Below are 17,696 nucleotides of genomic sequence, written 5' to 3'. Positions count from 1 at the left end.
TCTTTTGTGTAATTTATGCTTACCACAAAACATACCTCACTGATCCAAGAATTTAAATCCTTCCTTCCTGCACCAGTTCCCCAGTCCATTATTTCTCTGTTGCTCTCCAGCCTGAGGAACTGGAAGCAAACTAGAGATAACCACCCTGGATGTCCTGCTTTTCAGCCTTCTTCCTAGTTCTCTGAAGTCCCGCTATAGTATGTTCCTCCTCTTCTTCCCGACATCATTTGTGCCGACATGTACCACCACCTCTGGCTCTTCACCTTTGCCCTTGAGGATTTCCTGCACTCTGTCTGCGATGTCCTTAATCCTGGCACCAGGAAGGCAACACACCATCCTTAAATCCTGCCTGTTGCCACAGAAACCCTGTTCAGTTCCTCTCACTATGGAGTCCCCTATTACCACGGCTCTGTGCGATGTCTGACTCCTCCGCTCTGCCTCCACGGCAACTTTTGATTGACAGACCTGACTGCCTCGCGGACTGGCAGTGTCATCTGTCTCTACTGTTTCCAAAAGATTCAACTTGTTCCTGACAGGTACTTCCCCCGCGGTCTCTTGGACCTGTCTCCTCTCTGCCTTTCTCATCGTCTTCTCTCTTCTGCTCTCTTTTGGTATGAGAGGTTTGGGTGCATTGAGTTCCTGGGAGTGACAATAACCGATAATCTGTCCTGGAATTCCCATGTAGATTCGGTGGTCAAGAAGGCACACAGGTGGCTTAGGAAATTTGGCATGTTCATAAGGGCCCTCACCAATTTTTACAGATGCACCATAGAAACCATTTTGTCCAGGTGCATCATGGCCTGGTATAGCTTCTGATCTGCCCAGGACTATAGGAAACTACAGAAGTTTGTGTGCACAGCCCAGACCATCACGGAAGTCACCTCCCATCCATGGAGTCCATTTACACTTCTCACTGTTGTGCCATTATCAAAGACCCCTCCCACCCTGAAATTGCTCTCCTAAAACCTCTTCCATCATTCAGAAGACACAGAAGCTTGAATACATGTGCCAACAGGCTCAAGAACAGCTCTACCCTGCCAGTATTAGACAGATGAATGGACTCTCTAACTTCAAATAGTGTTATGATTTGGAGATGCTAGTGTTGGACTGGGGTGTATAAAGTTAAAAATCACACAACACCAGATTATAGTCCAACGGGTTTATTTGGAAGCACTAGCTTTCAGAGCACTGCTCCTTCATCAGGTGGTTGCCACTTGTCAAATAATGTTGACTTTGTTAATGTTGATCTTGCCCTAGGGCACCTCCTATGCAATGCATGCCTCACTCTGTCTAAGCACCCTATGATCTGTACATCCTTGCTTAGTATGATCTGCCTGTACTGCTTGCAAACAAAGCTTTTCACTGTACTTTGCACATGTGACAACAACAAATCAAACCAAATCTCATCAAATCAGGTGGCTGAGATCCTCCGATATATCTCAACTGAATCAGACATGAAACCTTGCTTCTTTTCTTACGCCTACTTAAATATAGAATAGAACAACCTTATTCTTATGTATGTCCTGAACCCCACTCAGGTTTGTCGCCGATATTTCTGCTTCTCTGCAAAGGCTCTCACCAGTCCCGCTCCACTGAGTGATGCCGACTGTCATAACATCCTCACCTTGCTCACTTCCCTCCATCCTGTTCACAGATCTCTCTGCTCTTACACCCACATTATAATTGTGGTTTTATATTATGTCTCTTCACCGTCCCTACCAAAATGCATGACTTCATGAGTTAATCTATTCCTGTCCACCCATTCCACCAGACTGCCTGTTTCCTCTTGAAGTCTATCACTTTTTTTTTCACAGTTCACAATGCTTCCAAGTTTTGTATCTTCTGCAGATTTTGAAATTATGACCAAGTCTAGGTCATTAATATATATAGAAATAAAATATATATAAATAACTATAAACATATACGTGTGCATATATATCATATATAAATATATATATATAAAAACAAAAATTCTAACACAGTCTCTTCGCAAACCCCACTGTATAACATCCTCTAACATGAAAAACAAATGACATCATATGCATCCAAACGTTTCTTGTCTTTTTTCATGGGCTTCAACTTTGTTGGCAAGTCTTTCTTGAAGCACAATGTCAACTATCTTTTGGAAGTCTACAGACACTATACTAACCATATGGCCCTCACCGACTGTCACTGTTAATTGAACAAAGTACTCAACAAGTTAATGAAACACAAGCTGTCAGCTGGCTTTTCCTAATTAATCAGCTCAGGTCCAAGGAATTGTTGCTTTTGTCTTATGTAATTGTCTCCAGCAGCTTTCCCACCACCATTGACAAATACTTGCAGCTGCTGGGTTTATCCTTAAATACATTTTGAGATGGATGTAATGGTTTTATAGATTTTTGTCATCACTCCATATCTAAGGAGGACTGGAAAACTGCAGCCAAGCCCTATACAATTTCCACTTTTCCTTCCCTTGGCTTCCTCACATACATCTTTTTTGATCCCGATGAATGATCAACTTTTAAGTTCAGCCACCCTGTCTAATATTTCCTCTTTTTCAATTTTTAGCTGTTCTACTACCTCTGCTCACTCCTCTTCTTATTGGTAAAGGCAGGTGTGTAGGACTTATTCAGTTGCTCTCTATGTCTTCTACACAAGTGGCACCATAATTAACCCATACCTGATCTCCTTTTGCTATTGGCAATGTCTCAAATCTGGCTCTCTGTCAACTCTGAGGAATGAATTTTAATTATTGTAGGTTGTGGAAGAAATCTTTTTTGTTATTTATTGCTCTTGTCTCACACTTGTGTGATGGCATGCCGACCAGATACTGGCATTAGTGCCTGTATTTTCCCATGGTCTGAATGACCCTTTGACTCTTGACCCAACCGACCTGGCTCTGCCTGATCTGCCCTGGTCTGAAATGCCTGTGCCGAAAACAGACAAGAATTCCAGCTTGGACTCAGTCCTAAAGCTGCAGAGACACACTGTACCTATTCACATTCATTATTTATAATTGTAGAAAACTTTTGGATTCCTTTTCACATTGGTTGCCAATTTTTTTCTTATTCCCTTTGTCCATCTGAGTTCCATTTTTATTGCCCTTCTGCACCTTGTATAATCTGCCTGACCCTGTCAAATGAGCCTTTTTTCTGTCTTTATTCTTATTCTCTAATTATCAAGAGAATTCGTGCTTTGGTTCCTTACCTTTTGTTTTGGAATGTTCCTGGACTGTACTCAAAGTTCAATATTTCTTTACAGTTTTGCTTACCAAAGACGGTGCAATTTACCAGGGACAAATCAGTTCTAAAATCAATGAAAACGACTATCTCCCAACTTCATCTTTTTAATTGCAACTGTTTCTTTTCCTTTACCAGGGCTAACTTAAACCTTATGACACTGTAATTACTGTTCCCTAATAGTTCCAAGATTTTCACCTGTTTCACCTCATTTCCAAGAATGAGATCCAGTAGCACCTCCTCCCTGATTGAACTGGACAAATACTGATGAGCGTTCATCCAAACACACTTTAGAAATTTTCCCGTACAAAACTGAAGTCTCATAGTAGCTTCCTGGCACAGTCTTTGATTTGTCAGCTCACAGTTCCATCAGTTTGTTTAGTACCATTTCCTGCATGACTGTCATTTCACTAAGTTCCTCTCTCCATTTCACCTCCTGACCTACAGCTAAACTTGGAATGATTTTTGTCTCCTCTTTGCAGGTGTAGTTGTAGTCCCAGAAGACATTCGTGAGATACAAATGAAGGTGACTCTAACCTGAAAGCCTCCACCTCAGGCAAGGGGCAAATTTAAGAAGGTAGATCCTTAATAGTGGCCTCAGCCTGTTTGGGCTTTGAAACCACACTGTTGGTGTCAATCTATATTCTAAGTCAGTGGCCTAGTGGTATCATTGCTCGACTGTTAATCCAAAGACCCAGGGAATTATTACCATGAGCATGAGTTTGAATCCCACTGTCGTAGGCGGTGAAGTTTGAATTCAATAAAAATCTGGAATTAAGGATCAAATGATGATTGTAAATGGACTTTTGGGGAAAAATTGTTTGGTTTACCTTTGTTAAGAAACTACCGTCCTTACCTGATCTGGTGGCCTTGTGACACCAGACCCACAGCAACATGGGTGATTCTTAACTGCCCTTTATGGATAAGCAATAAATGCTGGTCTTACCAATGATGCCCACATCCCAAATGAATAAGGAAAAGCCAGTTGAGCTGACTGCCCTGTATCTTCTACAGTGACAACAGAAGCAAAACATTTATTCATTACCTTATTATCTATTATCACCTGCACATTTTTACAGCCTTAAGGACCAATACTCACTTTACTTATTCTTTTCCTTTTTAAATATAAGTAGAAACTTGGGCTATTCATGTTTACATTCCTAGCTAGTTTCCTCAGATATTCTAATTTCTTCCCCCGATTAACCTATCGTCATTCTCTGACATTCATTACTTTCTGACCAACTAACTGATGTACCATTCATCTTTGTGCAATTGTAAACTTTTACCTGAAGCCTGTTGTATTCCCTAACTTCTTTATTTAATCAGAAGAGTGGGTCTTCTCTTTGGAATTTTTCTTTATAGTGGGAATATATTTCTGAGTATTCTGAAATATTCCATTAAATGTCTGTCAATGTGTCTTTATTGTTCAATCCTAAAGACTCAGCTGCCACTTCACATCAGCTAGTTCAGTTTTTACACCCACAGAGTTGTTTTTATTTAGGTTTAAAATGCTAGTCTTAGAACCAAACTTGTCCCTTTCAAACCTGATGGAAAGTTCAATTACATTGTGTATGCTGCTACCCAGAGGTGCCTTACTTTTGTGGTCATTAATTTAGTCTTGACGGATTACAAAATAATAAGTTTATATAACCTGCTGTCTGGATGGTTCCAAAATGTGCTTCTCTAAGAAACTATCTCAGAAGTATTCTGTAGAATCTTTATCCATGCCACTGTTATCAATCTGATTTTGACAGTTTACATGCAGATTAAAGTCACTATCTCCTTTCTCATACAATCATAGAGTTATAGAGATATACAACACAGAAACAGACTCTTCGGTCCAACTCCTCCATGACGACCAGATATCCTATATTAATCTACTCCCATTTGCCAGCATTTGGCCCATATCCCTCTAAACCCTTCTTATTCACATACCCCTCCAGGTGCTGAATCCTGCTCCCGTCTTCACAGTGAAATAGTTCCCAACAGCATTAGCAAACTGTTCCAAGAGGATATGAGGCTGGTTCTGTCCCATTGCAGCTGGATAATCCTGCACAGCTCCCCAAAATCAATCTCGATATCCTAGAAATCTAAAGCCCTCCTTCCTGCACTATCTCTTGAACCTTGTGTTCATCTGCTCCATCCTGTGTTTTCTATATTCACCTGCCCATGGTACTCTGGAGTAACCTGGAAAGTATTATCTTTGACACTGTGTTTGCTACTCTCTAAAAACCTGCCTGCAGGACCTTATCCCTCCTCCATCTGTGACATTTGTACTGGCGTATACCACAACATCTGACTGTTCACCATCCTCTCGCAGAATGCTCAGTGAGCTTATCGCCTTGGTTGCGGGTCAGGGTGTGACCCATCGCTGATGTCAAGGATGTTACAGCAATCCCCTCATGGGGCAAAATAGAATTAAAGCTCATAGTTTAGGCTAAAGGGTGGCAGATTTAAAACTAAGGTGAGGAGCAATTACTTCTCTGAAAGGGTCACGATTCTGTGGAATTCACTACCCCAGAGTGCGGTGGAGCCTGCAACACTTACTAAATTTCAGCAGGACACAGACAGAATTTTAATTAGTAATAGGTCAAAGGGTTATGAGGAGTGTGCAGGAAAGAGGAGTTAAGGCCTAGGTAAGATCAGCCATGATTGTATTGAATGGTGGAACAGGCTCAAGGGGTGAATTGCCTACTCCTCTTCCTGCTCCTTGTTCTTATTAGATTAGATTACATTACAGTGTGGAAACAGGCCCTTCGGCCCAACAAGTCCACACCGACCCGCCGAAGCGAAACCCACCCATACCCCGACATTTACCCCTTACCTAACACTACGGGCAATTTAGCATGGCCAATTCACCTGACCCTGCACATCTTTGGACTGTGGGAGGAAACCGGAGCACCCGGAGGAAACCCACGCAGACACGGGGAGAACGTGCAAACTCCACACAGTCAGTCGCCTGAGGTGGGAATTGAACCCGGGTCTCAGGCGCTGTGAGGCAGCAGTGCTAACCACTGTGCCACCGTGCCGCCCATGTTAAGACAAGTTTCAGTGTGATCTTTGTGGAATGGAGGAAGCCAGTGCTGTCAGCTTGGAAAATACATTGAAGCTGAACAGGAAGGATAATGAAGGGGATTTTAAGCAGACAGTTCCTGAAGACTGTAGTAACTTTGTTTCAGGATGACTTTCAGTGAGCTTTCATGTTGAATCACAGCATGACCAAAACCATGAAGATTAAAAATGATGCATTATTTGAGTTAATAAAACAATTGCCTTGCTGATCAGCTTCAGTAAATTACTAGGAGAATGTGAAGACTACAGAGTTGAGAATGTGGCGCTGGAAAAGCACAGCAGGTCAGGCAGCACCCAAGGAGCAGAAGAATCAACGTTTTGGGCTAAAGCCCTTCATCCTGATGAAGAGCTTTTGCCCGAAATGTTGATTCTCCTGCTCCTCGGATGCTGCCTGACCTTTAGTAAATTACTGCCTCTTTCTATATGTTTTACTTGGGGTAATAGGTAGGCAGGGAGGTTGGTTAAGTAAAGCACCCTGAGCACACCATCATTTAAATATAACAGCATAGATTAGCAGAGATTAGTTTATTTCCTGGGTGGCATTCAGCTAATGAACCCCCTCTCTACCAGATTTCCCTTGATCTATCATCATTAAAGCACTTGATATCAGGTTTGGATGAATGAAGGAAATTGCAGTTCTCCATTTATGAACAGTGTATAGTGGACAATATCCCTAAGTGAAAGGGTCCTTTGCTTGTCACAGTTCTTCAACATTTCCTAATTCATGCAATAGTCTCACATTCTGGCTTCAACACAAGAGGATTCTTTTGGAACAGAAAAGGCAGACGGAGCTCTGATAGACAGCAACTTAGGATCAAGCAGTGAATTATCAGTATTTTAGCTACCAGTATACTAGCGGCACTTCAGCAGTTTTCCTCTCAGTCTGATCAATGATTTCCAATGCCGCTTTTGCGAATTCAGGAGAAGCAAAAGAGCAGCACGCCATGGCCATACACTCCACTCTGCAGCCATCACTAATGGGTTTGCCTCGCCCTTCAAGTCTGGGTAATGCCTGTTTATATATACCATTAACCTTAATGCATTTAGTTGGCTTCAATAATGTCTGCTCTTCTTCCAACATCATTTCAGAATTTGATTTGATGCTCATATTGACTCGGGACATTGCTGATGTGACTCTGACACGTACTGCCAAATATGGTGCTTCGCATGTGCCCTAATGCGCAAAGGTAATTAATTCCATGACATTAAAACAAAATGATGTGGTCGGAAGTTAGATTTGTTAAGAAACAGCAGTTTGCATTTATGTAAAATTTACATGTGAAGAAATGTTGCATAGCGTTGCAAAGACACAAATGGAATGTATGGACCTAAATTATGTCCAATCATATCTTTCTAATGCTTTTCATTTCAGCAACATCCTTGATATTTTAAAGATTAAAAAATAATCTGACTTTCGGTGTTTAATGTGCTTCAGGTGCTCACAGATATGAAAAAAGAAAAAGAGGTGTTGAGAAAATTACTTTAATTTAAAATAAAAAATTCTGGAGATGACATCAGGTCAGGAGAGAAAGCAAGCAAACATTTTGAGTCTACATGACTCTTCATCAGGAGCTTCACCCACAAACATTGTATATTCCCACCCACCCTAGCCACACTAGCTCCTTAATTATTTTAACACATGCCTACTCTCAATTGCTGTCAACATGATTTCAGGATATAAATGGTTGAAGAAAGTGCTTTCAACATCAATCCATTCTGGCCACATGGACTCCTGCATTTGACTCAGTTACTTCAGATGGGAAGGCTCTTGTCTGAGATAGTGCATTGGAACTCAAACCCAGCTATTCCCGAAGTCATTTAAAAAGTTAAAGATTTTATAAGTACACAGAATTCCCAATTTATTTATTGTCAAGAATCAGGTTGACAGGTAGCATTTATATATACCATTAACCTTAATGAACTTAGTTTCCGTACTTATATAACTTTAGTGGTGTATACACACACATACACACACACAGTTTGACAGATGTGAAGCTCATTGATCTGCAGATTCCTGCTTTTGGGCTCTAACCATCTTTAAATAAGAGGTTGTATTTGTTACCTTCCAGTCTATTAGAACACTCCCCAAATCAAGGGATGTTTGGAAAATTAAGACCCAATGCAACAATGATCTTGCTCCTTTGAAATCCAATAATGAAATCTATTAGCACTTGGACATTTGCCAGCTTGCAGTTTAGTATCACTTCTCTGATGATTATGATTTTCCTGAATTCCTGCCTCTCTTCCGTTTCATGTTTAAAGTTGCTTCTGGTATGTTACCTGGTAACCTTTATGGTGAAGGCCAAGGCAAAATATCTGTTCAATTCACCTGCTTTCTATTTGGGTTCCAATAGTAATTTGACAATCTCACTTTCTACAGGACAGCTATTTGATTTGTTAACTCTTTTCTTTTTAAATTATTTCTCAAATCTTTTCCTGTCTGTGTTTATATTTCTTACTAGCTTTCTCTTGTACTTAGGTGTTTCACTCCTTGTTAATTATTAGATTAGATTAGATTAGATTAGATTACATTACAGTGTGGAAACAGGCCTTTCGGCCCAACAAGTCCACACCGCCCCACCAAAGCGCAACCCACCCATACCCCTACATTTACCCCTTACCTAACACTACGGGCAATTTAGCATGGCCAATTCACCTGACCTGCACATCTTTGGACTGTGGGAGGAAACCGGAGCACCCGGAGGAAACCCACGCAGACACGGGGAGAACGTGCAAACTCCACACAGTCAGTCGCCTGAGGCGGGAATTGAACCCGGGTCTCCGGCGCTGTGAGGCAGCAGTGCTAACCACTGTGCCACCGTGCCACCCACATGAATTATTTTCTTCATTCATTTCTGTTTTATTTATATTGTGTCCAATCTTCTGATATGTGGCCTTTATACAATGATACACTTTTGCACAGTGGTATGCTCTATTGACCTATCCTTTAACCTAATTTGCCAATTCATTTTTGCAAGCTCTGCTTTCGTACTGTCATAATTGCCCTTATTTATATTTTAAGTTAGTCTCAGACCCACCACTCTCTTCATCAGATAGCATGTAATATTCAATCATGTTATGGTCACCGTTACCCAGGGATGCCTTCACCAGGAGATCATTAATTAAAACAATTTCATTGCACAGGACCAGATCCAATATAACCTATTCTCTAGTCAGCTCCAGAACTTGATTTTCTAAGAAATTGTCTGGAAACATTCTATGAATTTCATATCTCGACTTCCTTTGCTCAAGTGACTTTTCCAGTCCATATGTCGATTGAAATATCCCATGATTATTGTTGTACCTTTCTGACAAGTTACAATTTTTTTATACTTCACCTTATATTTGATTACTCTTAAGGGGCCTTTATCCCACTCTCACATGCGAAATGAAGCCAAAACATTTTCACATCTGGGTTTCCTTAATTTGTGTCTTCCCTCTGTGCTGATATCATCATTAACTAACAAAGCCAACCCTCCACCTTTCCTAGCTTCCTGTTCTTCCTTACTGTCCTGTATCCTTCAAGATTCAAGTTACAATCCATGTTATCCTGCAGACATATCTCTGTGGATGCAAGCAGATCATGCTTATTTATTTCTACTTGTGCTCTGAGTTCATTTATTTTGTTTCTGATGTAATGTGCATTCAGTATAGAGTGTTTTTTTTAAAATCCTTTCATGCTTTTTCTAAATTCTAATCTTATTTGTTGTTTATTCCTAAATGTATACTTTCTATCCATGCCATGGTTTGTTTCCCATTTCCCATATTAATATCTTTCTCCTTGGCCCTTTACTTTGATATACCACATCTTCCCAAATTGATTCCTTACCCTCACAGTTTAAAGGCTTCTCTGCTTCCCTAGTTTTGCAGCTGGCCAGAATATTGCTGCAGCATGGAAACCATCCCATCAGTACTGATCCCTCCTTCGTCAGTACTGGTGCCCACGGTTCATGCATTAGAACCTACTTCTTCAACACTGTTATTTTGTGAATAACGTGTGACAATGATTCATAAGAACATTGGAGCTGGAGATAACCATTCAGCCCTCCAAACCTATTTCAGCATTCAATTAACCATGACTGATCACCCACTTCAATGCCTTTTCTCGCACTTTTCCCATATCAGCTGATCATTTAGAAACTGGTCAAATTGAATAATGAAAAGCTTGAAAGACAGAGATTCACCACTTTCTGGCTGGGGAAATTGCAAACATAGAAGAAAGTGAGGACTGCAGATGCTGACGATCAGTCGAGAGTATGGTGCTGGAACAGCACAGCAGGTCAGATAGCATCTGAGGAATAGGAGGACCGATGTTTCAGGCATAAGCCTTTCATCAGGAATGGGCTTATGCCTGAAACGTTGATTCTCCCGGATGCTGCCTGACCTGTTGTGCTTTTCCAGCACCACACACTCGAATTCCAAAGATACACAAGTGTCTGAAATAATCAAAAATCCCCTCTTGGTCCCAAATGATTTCCCCCTTAATCTGAAATTGTGGCTCCTTGCTGTAGACACCTAAATAGGGAAAACACCTTACCTGCATCTCCCTATTTATCCTTTTAAATATTTTGAAGATTTCAATGAGGTCATCCTTCATTCTCCGAAACTCAAGAGAATATAGGTTGGGTTTTCCTTATCTCCCTTTATGGAACAGTTCTGGCACCCTGGAGACAAGTTTGTTCAAGATGTGATGCACTTCCTCGATGGCAATAAGATCCTTCATAAATTAAGAGAAAAAAGTATTGCACACATCATTACAGCTGTGGTCTAAACTATATTTCGTATAATTGCAGCAACCCTTTTCTTTTCCTGTGCTCAAATCATCTCATGATAAAAGCTAACATTTCATTAGCCTTTCTAATAGCTTGCTGCACCTGCATGTTAGCCTTCAGTGACATCATTGATAGGACACCTTTGTTTGGCCATATCACCTAACCCCTTATCATTTAAGAAATACGCTCTATATCTGTCCCAACTACCAAGTGGATTACCTCAAGTTGTTACATGTTATATTCCATCTGCCACTCACTCAGTCTGTCTAACTGCTTTTGAAGCCACCTTGCAGCTAGATCCACCAATTGCTATTAAACAACTCTGTTAGTAACATGCTCAAAAAGTCAACTACAGGTTAATCAAATATGATTTTATTTTTAGAAATCCATGATGGCTATGCCCAATCAGAACAATATCATCAAAATAATTGCATCCTTTAACATAGTTTCTTGCATTTTCCCTACTCCATCTTTGCAACAGTCCCTAGAACCAAGAATGACTTTCTTCCACTCCAGTGTTGTGGAATACTCCCACTTATCTGAATGAACTTGAACAAAACTCAAGAAGCTTGATACCATTCAAGACAAAAGCAGCCTGCTTGATGGGAACACACCCACAAACATCCCTTTCCTTCATCACTGGCACTCAGTCGCAACTGTGTGTACTATCTACAGAATGTACTGCAGAAATTCACCAAAGATCCTGAGACAGCACCTTTCAAACCAATGACCATTTCCATCTAAAAGGACTGGGGCAATGGATACATGGGAAGAACGCCTCCTGCAAGTTCCTCTCTAACACACACACACACTATCCTCTTAGAAATATATCACCATTTCTTCACTGTTGCTGTGTCAAAAGTCAGGATCTCCCTCTGAATGGCATTGTGGGTCTACCGACAGCACACATACTGCAGCGGTTCAAGAAGGTAGCTCACTACCACCTTCTCAAGGGCAACTAGGGATGGACAATAAATGCCCAGGTCCCATGAGTGAATAAAAAAGAAACATCTGGTGGAAGAACAGTATACCATGGGACATTTAGGATGCCTTAATTACGATCAGTTTCCAAATGGTGATAAGAAAATTTTTGTAACTACAGATTTGTTGCAGACATTGTAAAACTCCTCCTCGATTGTCTCTTCCCAGTGGCTGAAGATCTCCTTCCAGATGCATAAAGCAGGTTCTGGCCATCAAGAGGCATGGTACACATGGCCTTCACACCAAGATTTGTTCACAACAGTACAGAAAGCAGCAGAAATCTCTTTCCCCATTACTGCTGGAAGACTGACAGGGCTGTGGTTCCCATGTTCACCTTCTATTCTCTCTCCACCTTCTGAAATATTCCAGAATCCGTAGAATGTTTGATAGACATCACAATGCACCCACTTTCCCCATGGTTAACTCTTGCGATGTAAACTATCATGTCCCTTAACACAATCTTCTTTTCATAATCATTTCTTACAATTCTCCCAAATTCTTTTGATTTCTGATTTTGGGAGATTTTTGGTATCTTCCTCAGTGAAAGTGGATGCAAAGTAATCATCTAGCTTCTTTGCTATTTCTCTACTCCCCTTTATAAATTCTCCATATGTTGCATCCACACTTCTGTGAACCAAGTATTTCATTATTACATCATATAGAACATCCTACATTCACATTTTATTCCATTTTTTAAATTGGTTTTTGGTTCACCATTACTATATATATTCTAAAAATTCCCCAATCTTCAGAATTAATATTGATTCTGGCAACTTTATGAGCTTTTTCTTTCAATCTTATACAATACTTAATTTCCTTTGTTAGTCACGGCTCACTATTTTTTTCTAGCCATGAAGTAATGTATAGTTACTGTAAAATTGATGATAATTCTTTAAGAGTATTTATTACCCATGTGCTAAGATGGGTATTTTAATGTATTTTCCCAATCCATCGCAACAATTTGCCCCTCATTCAAATATATTACCCTAGCTTTAGATTATCCCTCTCACTTTTACCATACTTTGGTCACTCATCCCCAAAAGGTTCTTTTGTAACAAGATCATTAATTAGCCCATTTTAGTTACAAAAATCTACATCTAAAATAGCCTGCTGACCAGTTGATTCCTCAACATACTGCTCTAGAAAACTAATCCTAACACACTCCAGAAATATCTCATCATCTGCAGCATTAGTGCTCATTAAATTTATTCAGTCTAAATGCAGATTGTGGTCACCATGGTTATTATCTTACACATTGTTCGTTGTTCTCTGATCTTTTGATAAATACCATGACCTACACGATGACTACTGATTGATGGCCTGTAAACAAACCTACCGATGATGGCTGCCCTTCGTTGTTTAGTAGCTCAATCCAGGCAGATTCTAAATCCTAATCCTGCCTCACTAATGTACTGATCCCATCCCTTCCTATCAGCACAACACCACCTCCTTTTCCTTTTTGTCTATTCTTCCTAATGTCAAATAGCCATGAATATTCAGTTCCCAGTCAGATTCATCAATGTGAGATAGTCTAACTCAGAAATATGGGAGGCTTGCTGTGGTGCAGTTACTGGAATATTAGTCTCATTCAATCTTGAATGTCAAATGCAGATGAATATGTTTATTCTGACATTATTGCTCAATAATAAACTTTGATTAATTAATTTCTCTGTCAGAGTGATGTATTAGCCAGCACCTTATTTGCATATCAATACTTTATTAGAGCTGTCCTGCCTTGCACAAAGTTTAGTTTGAAGTGATAGATCTTGTTTTCATTATGATGATAATAATGCCCATTACAATCTATTGCAGTATCTTCCTTTGTTAAATTAGGAAGAATGGGGTCATATTTAGGGACTCAAATCTCAGCAGTTTATTGATTGTGTGGGGGAAGAATACAGGTTTACTTTTGCTGAAGTGATTTTGTAACTCCATTACTGGCCAATATAAGGTGTCCCACATCCTTCCCTAGGGGCATTAACCATCAGTTGATATGATCCAGTCTAAGCCATTGAGCTCACACTTACCATATTGATCTAAAATAAGGAAGGCATTCCACTTAAATATTCAAGATAAACATTCTGGCAGAAATTAATTAAGGAGTTAGATTTTGAAATTGTATAATAGTTTAAAAGATGTGAGAGTAAATTGGCATGATTTGATCTTAGAAATAAAAATTGAAAGAAATTCATATGAGATCATGATCTACTCCAATGCCTCATGAAGAAGTAGATTTTGATCCAATATTTATTTAAAGCGTGTAATGAGTATTGCCATGTTTTGTGTTGATTGTTTAATTTTCCAATTACAAAATTATGCGATACTGATGTCTTTAAGATTTGAAAAAAGAACGTGTGAGCATTAAAGCATACCATGACATGTTCAACAAACATTGAAAATAAATAATATTTTATTGGACAGCTTATTGTATATTTTTATTAATAATAGGAAAGTCATAAAGATTATAAAAGAGCAGTTTTGATATTCAATCTTGCACATAAATTTTTGATAAATGTTAAGAGTTTTCGAGAAATGCTTCATATTTCTTTCCCTCCACAGGACTCATTGGATGAGCAAATGGTTTTTTATGTCATTTGTGCATACACAGCACGCAATTAATTTTTAATTCCAAAACATTTGACTTTAATATCTTTGTACAAATATATTAATAAGATTAATATATCTGCAAAAGTTTGCTTCATGTAGAAAACATTAATTCTTCATGAAGTGCTATTTTGAGAAATCTTGTAGTTTGAGAGACACTTTCTTTCCTAAAGATTAATTTTTTCATCCTCTTTTCTAAACACAGTTTTAAACATAGTGTTTCTCTTGCATTTTACATGATTCTGGGGTTTGCAGCCCTTGCCTGTCAAGTCACTTCAAATCACTCGAATTCATTGGAACAGTTCTGTGCTGCAGGTTTCATGACCCAGGATGTGAAATTTCTGCATGAAGTATTCCTGAAGAGACAGAAGGCAGCAGTGTGTGCTGTAGGTTAATTAAATGAAAACACAAAATGCATTGTTTCTTTTATCTAACGTGCACTTAGACATTTCTGTGGACACTTAAATGAATTATTATTTGAACTTTGATGTCTATTCCTCTGTGCACAGCCCTGTGAATCGGTTTTATTTAGGTTGGCAAATCAATTATTTTAAAAACTAATTATTCTTGATGTGGGATTCAGCAAAAATAAAAGCTGTGATTATGGTCACATGATGAAACACAAACTATTGTAACAAACCACTACTTGGTTGAGTGAAGAAATGATGAATCACAATTTCGAAGAAGTAATGCCTTCACAGGTTGTTTTCACTGTTGGTTAGCCAATGGTATATTTGGTATACCCTTGTTAGTTTAGTTTGCTGCCTGTACCCCTTGGGGCAGCTCAAGTCAAACCAAAGCAATTCAGAAATTAAACAATTCGAAGCATATTCAGAGATTACAGTCATATAGTGTCAGGTTTGGCTCAGATGTACTGAAACAATATTCTGTCGGATATAAATAAACAATTAATTTTGTTGCAATCATTAGTTTTCTTGGGCCATTTGCAATGGTATGTTGGCCATAGATTATATATTTATTGTGTTTCTAGCTAGATAACATTTGGATTGGATGTTGAATCAAATTTATTATATCTAATTTAGTAGATGGTTGCCCTGAAAGGGAAGGAGGTATTTCACAAAATCCATTGTATTGATAGAGTCATAGAGTTATGCAGCATGGAAACAGACCCTGTGGCCCAACATTCCCATGTCAATCAAGGTTCCCAAGCTAAACTAGCCCTATTTTCCTGTAATCCAATTTCACTATACCTTTTCAATCAGTGGTGTATCTCCTAAATCTTCCGAGCCAGTTATTCCGGCCCTAATTTGCACCTAATTTTCCACCCAGTCTTTTTACAGACTTCAGGATTCAACTTGAACACTCTCCTTCATTTTGATTATACTCCTTTCCCATCTCCTGTTGTCTTGATGGCTTGGGTTTGTTTTCAGCAGAGCTGACCTATCTTTGATTATTCACACCAATCATTTACAAGTATTTTATATCTGGCTTTGTCCGATATTACCATTTGCATTCCCTTTGTCTTATCCACTGGGCACCTTTGGCATCTACTCTTCTTACTTCTCTGTGGGGTACTGGGCAGATTCAGCTTGCCACTTGCTCCAAAATACTTCCATGTTGCACACTTCCAAACCACAGCCCAGCATACGACCCATGGGCATCAGCTACCGTCATGTCTCACCACAGACATTGACATTTGGCACCTGCCAATCTATTGTGAGCATCCTGGTGCTTTTGCAATGCATTTGCAGTTTTGATTAGACAGGCTAGCATGGCAAGATGCACTGACAGATAGCAGTGAAAAGCTACAGCATGCAGACAGGCAGGAAGACAGCCCATAGACTGGACCAGACTGCATCTCAGAACTAATCACCTACGCTTTCAGAGTTGATTCACTTAGCATGTACCTGCATTCTTGGAGCATCCATGCCAGCCCATGTCTTGCCAAGCCAATTAGTGCAGTCACCCATCTAGGAAGTTTGCTTTGCTGGTCAGCAGTCTTTGTCCAGGAGGCATACATCTTGCTGTATGGCAGTGTGTTCTGTCAATCTCACACCCACATCAAATAGGAGCAGCTTATGAGACAAATACACTGCAAGGGCAGCAAGCAGGCAGCCTTGCCAAAGAGATGTCCAAATCTTAGGGATATAGTCTCAATGAAGTCCATGGACGTACATGTCATTCAGAGGTCCTAGCTCAGGTCCTCGCTCAAAGGCAGCCTCCGATACCAGTCTGGGGATTGGCTGCAGTCAGGGCTCAGGGCATTGTGGTCTCAGCCAGGGTCCACGGGAATGGTTCATGGTCAATCCTGTTGTTCCATATTGGCCAGTCTGGGGTTGGGCTAGTGCAGCTGGGGGAAGGTAAAGCAATTACTCAGGGATTTGGGTGGTCCTACGCTGGAGCTGTCTTGTTTGGTCATTGAAGTGGGAGGGCCATGATCTGTCGATCAGATCCAGAATGTAAAGGCAAAGTGGGTGTGCAGGTTTGAAGATCAAGAGTACACAATGAGGAAGAAGAACTGTTGCAACCAGACTCGGAATGGGTGAGGCAAGTAAGGGAGGGGGCTACAGCACACACTCATGTTAAGGTTTATAAAGGAAAAGAACATTACACACAACCCATTTACTGTATCTGACACAGACCTGTTGTGGCCCTTTTTGCTGGCACTCCAAATCAATGCCTCTGTCTCTGCATTACACCTTCCTGACAAAGACGTTGTGGGCCAAACTCATTGGAATTTACACTATTGAGCACAGTGGCTGTATAAGAAGAGGGATGTTGGAAGATGAGGGACCAAAGGCTCAGAATGATCTAATATCATATTACACACATTGACTGTCTTGAATCCATATGATGCAGGAGTGCAGACCTCCATTCAAGGCACCACATCTGCCACCAAGAAGTGATATGGAGATATAATAATGTCTTTTGGCCCTACACAAAGAGACTAGCAACTAGACATACAGTGAAAGCACATTAATTTCCACAGAAATATTCAGGATCATTAACAATTCAATGCCACCCATAACACCATACAGCACACAATAGGTCTTCCCCTTCCGCCAACTACTCTTAGTGTACTCCC

At 40.0% G+C, this 17,696-nt stretch overlaps 1 long non-coding RNA gene across 1 annotated transcript in view; it reads left to right on the top strand.

Moving 5' to 3' along the window:
• LOC148152076 (uncharacterized) overlaps positions 1–15,031 on the top strand; it is a 30,272-nt gene extending 15,241 nt beyond the window's left edge. Inside the window, exons 2-3 of the long non-coding RNA XR_015757168.1 lie at positions 7,383–7,480; positions 14,906–15,031. This is a non-coding gene — a long non-coding RNA (uncharacterized LOC148152076). The remainder of the gene's footprint in view (positions 1–7,382; positions 7,481–14,905) is intronic.
• Positions 15,032–17,696: the final 2,665 nt, after the last annotated feature.

Source organism: Chiloscyllium plagiosum, unplaced genomic scaffold (assembly GCF_037043375.1).
Source record: "Chiloscyllium plagiosum isolate Xiang-an unplaced genomic scaffold, Cpla_swu_hap1 HiC_scaffold_1, whole genome shotgun sequence".
NCBI classification, from domain to species: domain Eukaryota; kingdom Metazoa; phylum Chordata; class Chondrichthyes; order Orectolobiformes; family Hemiscylliidae; genus Chiloscyllium; species Chiloscyllium plagiosum.
This window is presented reverse-complemented; position numbering and strand designations above follow the sequence as displayed.